Source organism: Phalaenopsis equestris, unplaced genomic scaffold (assembly GCF_001263595.1).
Source record: "Phalaenopsis equestris unplaced genomic scaffold, ASM126359v1 Scaffold000940, whole genome shotgun sequence".
Taxonomy (NCBI): Eukaryota; Viridiplantae; Streptophyta; class Magnoliopsida; order Asparagales; family Orchidaceae; genus Phalaenopsis; species Phalaenopsis equestris.
The window spans coordinates 351,707-358,124 of NW_018165379.1; positions in this window are offsets into that span (position 1 = coordinate 351,707).

Sequence of the window (6,418 nt, forward strand, 5' to 3'; positions counted from 1 at the left end):
GATGGTATGTATGCAAATCCCCCATTTTTTAATTAACATTCTGGTGCGGAACTTGAAATGAAATTATGATGTTTTTAATGAAATATTGCATGATTTAGTACACTTCACTTCAATTTTAGATACTCCCTGTTTACTTTTTTTTTCCTAAGGACCTCAATTAATTTAAGTGGTGTTGTGGATAATTTTTCTAAAGTGTCCATCATCCTCTTGTAAAGTTTTCTTATCAATTTCTTAATAGATGAATCTCCGACATAACCTTCATTGATTGTGTGAATGAAGTTGTGTCTATGCAAAATATGGTGCTTTCAGTAGGAGGCGTCAAAAAAGCTTTTTGTTCATGAACAATTTTAGTTCGGTTTGTTAAATAGCTCGTGTTTGAATCGTTTGTTAAGTAAGCGAGGCGAATACCAAAAAAAAAAAAATTAAGCTTGAATTATAAATGACCTGAACACAAACAACATTTTGTTTGATCGTGTAAAACTCATTTTAACTCGGAAAAATAAAATTCTAAAATAATTACATTAATATTATTTAAAAAAATTTTATCTATATATATAATATTTATTTATATTTATTTAAATAATTTATTTATTTAATAAAATTTAAATTAGATTGGATAAAATGTATTATAAAAATAGTCATTAATTTAGGGCTATGATAATATTATTACCATATTGTTAAAAATAATTATATCATACCCTTATGTTATAATCCTCACTCCATCGCTCGCACTTGATCTCCTAACCCTAATCGTGATTCATTTTGCTACTTCTTGCTTGTTGTGGGCATCGAGCTTGTTTAGCCTCTAGGGTTTGCTGCTGGTTTGAGATTGTTCTTCTCTACCTCTTGTAGCTCTCGGTTCAATCACTTGAGTGTGCGTCTATCTCCGTCTCTAGAGCCTTGATCGCTTATGGATATCTTTCTCTTTGCCACTCTCATTTTCTCCGGATTTGTTTCCTTTAAAATTTTACCTTTCTTATAATTGAATGAGAATTCGGTACTGTCGTTTGAGTGATGACTATATATGCTTCTAATAAGTAATGAAGCAAACCAGATGACGTATAGATGGATTGGTCACTGGTGTGAGCAAATGATGATGAGTTTCTTCTTTTTGGTTTCTATCTTGTGAATATGTGATATTGCATCAGTAGTTTTCTCCAACATTTGTCTTTTGTTATTTTTTTGTAAGATTTTATGCTATGAATTTATATTTTAAAAATTCAAAGAGTGCATTGATTTCTATGTTCGAGCTAGTACAAGAGCTGAGTTCAAGCCGATGCGAGCCATTCAAGCAAACAAATGAACAAGCATGATTGGAGCTGATCATGAGCAATATTGAGTAATATTGAGCCAAACACGAATAGACTCATTACAAGCCTAATTCAAACTTAAGCTGGTTTTGAGTAAGGCATTAATGTAAAGGAGCCAAACATGAACAAAACCTTAGCTCGATTATGTTTGGCTCATTTACACCCCAAGTTTTCCTAAAATTAAAGATCCTATTGAGTTAGCTAAACTAAACTTCAGGTAAAAAACTACACTAAAATAAATGAAAAGAAGCCATGCTAACCTTCTTGATTGGCGATTAGTTGGGTTTTCATGGACCCTTCAAATATTTGCACATGCTTGACTTTTTCAACACTAGTTTTCTCATTGTAAATTGTAAATAAATTGAATATGTTTGAGAACTTATTGATCAGTTTTAGCTATGTTTCATCACATATTTAATATTATTTGCTTTGGTTTGATGAAAATGTCACATGCTTACAATTGTTCCCCTACAATATGTCTCCTGATTTTATTGTTTGACCTTTGTGTTTCTTTAGTTTACTGAAGTATGCTTGATCCTCTTATATGTGAGCATGTCTCTTTTATGTATAAAAACACAGTAAACATTATGTTTTAGTGCTAATGATAGAAGTTTGTTGGGTCCTCTTTTGCTTTGAGTTTACATATCGGCTTGACTGTCTTGATGTAAGGCTGGTATTTTCTTTTCAGGTATATCTATTTACGAATTAAGATTGTTTAGAAAATTGAGCATATCTATGCGTTTTAAGATCATTTCTTCTTAATTTTACTTATTTTAGTGGATAGTCCTTATTCATTATGATTGACTTGAATTTCAACGAAAATATTTGGTTCTGGTAGAAGTTACACTATTGAGTATGCAAAATTGAAATATAATATGCAACCATGGACATCTACTCATTAATTCATTTAAATAATAATAATAATTATCTCAGCCAGTAATGTATAATTATTACAATAAGATCAAACATATTATTGGGATGCATATTATGTAAAGTCTGTTGAGTTCTTGTGCTTTCCAATGTTTCCGTATACATCATATGCTTTGAAGAAGGGCTAGTAATTATATTCTTTAAAAGAACTAACATTCTAGTGTATAACTTGAAATTAAATCATGTAAGTTTTGTATTTCTCACTGAATTTTGATTAGATTTTCTCTGACTAAATTATTTTTCCAGTGACCACAACTAATGTGAATAATGTTATAGCTAATTGGTTTAAGACAACTGTCCATCTTTGTATCACAAATAGAGTTAGCAAACTGAACTTAAGGGAATGAGTGTAAGTAATGCTTTCAAACTAAGTCATGACGATTCTTTTTTTTGATAGCAAAAAATATATTTGAGTTCTACGGCTTGCAAGATTACTAGATACAATCATTCAAGTTAATGAATTCATTTAGTAGTAAAAAAAGAATTATTTATAAAGATTCAATTTTGAATTTATCCTATTTGATGCTTTTGAATTCATTATTATGGCGCATGCATTAATTGTAAGACCTTATAATAATATGAAAACGATTTGTGGTATTACATAAAATTTCATCCATTCAACCATACTTTTAGAGGCACTATATAGGAGAGCTCCAATGCTTCATTCGAAAAAGTAAGCCAAAAATTTGAGTAACTCATAATTATTTTGCTCTTTCACTTAATAAAATGTATTTAGTTTTTGATCCTCTTCCTCCATTACAAAAGGTAGCATGTCACAGCTCCTTTCATAATCTTCTACAACAACTTTTTTTTTTTTTCATGGATCTCATGCTTTCTTGTATGAATTCTAGTATTTATACTGAATAAAGTGTATTATGATTTTATTCTATTAGTTTATATTATTACCGCCCTTTAATTTAATGTATTAATTATGGATGTATTGAATTACCTTATTTATATATTTAAATATAAATATTAAGGCTCACTAAATGTTAAGCTAATTTATTAATTCAATATTTCTTGTAAATGTTCTTCATATACATCGTTTAATTTGGAGAGTATTTAGAAGAAGAAAATAAACTTCTTCTTAGTGATTAACTGGATTGTCAATGTTAATTGATGTACAGCTTCTGTAACTATTGCTCCTTTCTTTTTTGTATATAAAAAACTTTGTGCAGGTAGTTCTTGATGAGTGCAAACTATGCCTGCATTGTAACTTTTGTGATGCTTACTTTGATTTGGTTGGCTGTGCAAACATAGGATATACTTTCTGTTTAGCCAATTTCTAGAGATTTCAAAGCAGAAGAATTTTAGAAGTCTCGATGCAGATAAGAACTCGAAACATATCTGATTGGTATTTGGGTACTTCCTTATAATATCAAAAACTATGTCCTTTAGTTTCGAAGATGTAAAAATTTCTTCTAGTTGGTTGAGTTATACCATATGATATTCTATAGTGAGTGAGTATCAGTAGCCATTTTGCATGTCAGCTTGGGATCGATGCAATAGTTATGTAGCAATTGATTGAATGCTATGGTTTTTAACTTCTTAAATTCTTTTGAAATTTCTCAAGCAAATGTTTATTTGATAAAGCCTTTTTCTTAAGTACAAATTTTATTTTAGTTTCTATTTACTTGGTTTCTTATCCTTAGAACTGAAAGGCTTAGCAGTGAAGTTACAAGTTGCTACATATATGAAAACATTTTGATTCCAAAATCTGAGTGTAGCGTTAATTTTTAGCCATTTTCCTGTATTCTCTCTGTCGTCAACTATCTCTTGGAAAAATGTTGGGGCAGCACTGATTAAATTTAGTCACAATAGGTTTCAAAGCCTTTAGATTTGTTTTTAAATAATTATAAATTTAGACTTTATGTATTGAACTAATCTCAAAACAAACTTAAAGAATTATATAAAATTATTCAAAATGATGCATAGGCTCTTCAAAAAATTTAGTTAATTCACATGGGTAGTTGAGCAATTCTTTTACTGAATAAACGATACTAAAAAATTATGTACTTTTCTTTTTGGATAAATAGTCAAATTGTGGAGAGATGTCACGGTTTTATTGGTAAGCAATGGACTTTGCATTTCTAAAAAAAATGAGAGGTAGAATGCAATTTTGTAATAAAGGCTAGTATTACAAAAAATGAATAAAGGAAACAGTAGCAGCTTAAAAAAATGCTCAAAGAGAGCATAAAAGAATGACAAGAAAATATATGATACTTAAGCCATAGCTGAACAGCTTTGTCCAAAGACAAACGACTAAATTAAACTAGCTCATTTTTATCCCCTAAAATTCGAGACTTAGGTTATAAAGAATCCTTCAGCAAGTAGTTGAACAACTATTCTTAGGTAGAAGAGCCCCCAACCAAACTAAGCAATGCATAATAATTTAAAAGTCCTCTAATTTATTAGCATGTGTCTAATTTGATAAATAATATGAGGTGCAAGATTTTCTATTATGATCATCTTCACATATTGAAGTTTGATATTCTCTTCAGTCAGATATTTGAAATGTGGACTAGCATAATTAATAAAAATAATTTTTGAATAATATGATTAGAGCTACGAGTTGCTTTACAACCCATCACTTGAGCAAGCAAAGCTTCAATTAGAAAAAAATTCTATTAGTTTGGATAAGCCATATTGAGTAGCAGAATTAAACAATGAATTATTTTTATTCTTTTGTATAGAATTGCTTTAAATACAAGATGGGGAATATTTAATCCCATGCTTTCTATGATTCGGAGTTGTTTTAAAATCATTCAAAGATGTTTTCTATGCGATAACAGAATTTGAGAGTGTGATGTATAAACCAAACAAAATTCTTCTAGCAAATGTTAAGCAAGTTAGACTATATGCATTTTTGGCAATAAAAACAGTAAAATTATTGTATGCACTAGATAAATTTATCATTCCTCTAATATAGGGAGATCTTATGTCAATGTTCCATTTATTTATAAAAAGCAAAGTGTAAGTTTCAACATCCATCGAAAATACGAATATGTAAGATAGGGGGAGGAAAAATAAAAATAGAGAAGTTAGCTTGTGCAAAAATTTTTTAATTGAAGAGCACTCCACACAAGTCATAAAATAATGAAATAAGCTAATCTTCTGCACTCAAATTGATAGTAATGGGTTTGATGCTATTCAAAAGTAGGAGAAGCGATCAAGTGATACCCAAAATTATTGCAAGTAGAGAGAGATGCTTAGATTCCCACAAAATGAGATTTGCTTACAACTGTTATAAAAATGCCAAATGTTTTTCATTTTGCATAACATATTGAAATCAATAGATGACACAATGTCAAATACATCTTTTTCTTTTAATCTGATGAAAAAATCTCGCGATAGAATATATATCTTTATAACAGTATCATTTTCTGGTAGGAATCAAGAGAAAACCATATTACTTTTCTTAATAGCAGCTTTAGGGGCATATGATGATCTAATCTAATAACATAGCTACAATGGGATGTTTTGACGAGTTCTATTCTTTAATGAAAGGATAAAGGTTTTTTTTTTTTTATTTAGGTTGCAGTTCATTTATTTACTTTATCAAAGAGTGGCTATGTCTTTCAAGATTAATTTAGAGTTGAAGATAAGAAACCCATTATATTAAAGGTAATGTACCAAAATTGTGGTTAAAATACTTATTGAGGAAGGTTAGAAGATTAACATTTTTAGTGATTTTTTTTTTCTATATTAAGATTGAGCTTAATAGAATCCATAATAGTCTGGAGAGCATTATGAAGTCCATTAATAGTATCGTAGTCATCTTTATTGAAAATTTAAAGCTATTAGCAAATGCAAAGTGGCTTGATTATGCTTTCTTATTTATGGTGTTATAGTGAATGAGACGACGGGGGAGGACCAGAAGAACTTTTGAGGCAGGTGTGTGGGCTAAGATCTTGAGTAAGGTCATTGGCATGTATTTTATAGGGAATTTTAATAACATTGGGATTTTTATAAGGAACTCTAGAGTTAAAAAACTTCTATGCTTCTAATAATAATATCTACTACAATTTTATGTCATGTGGGTGCTTGGAAATTTCATGAATTCAACTTATATTATTTGGGTAATTAAGGTATTCATTGGTAGGACAAAATGAGGGTTTCTAATCATATGAAATTGCTTGGGAGTGCTTGATTCCATTTATGTTCAAGGATATGGAACT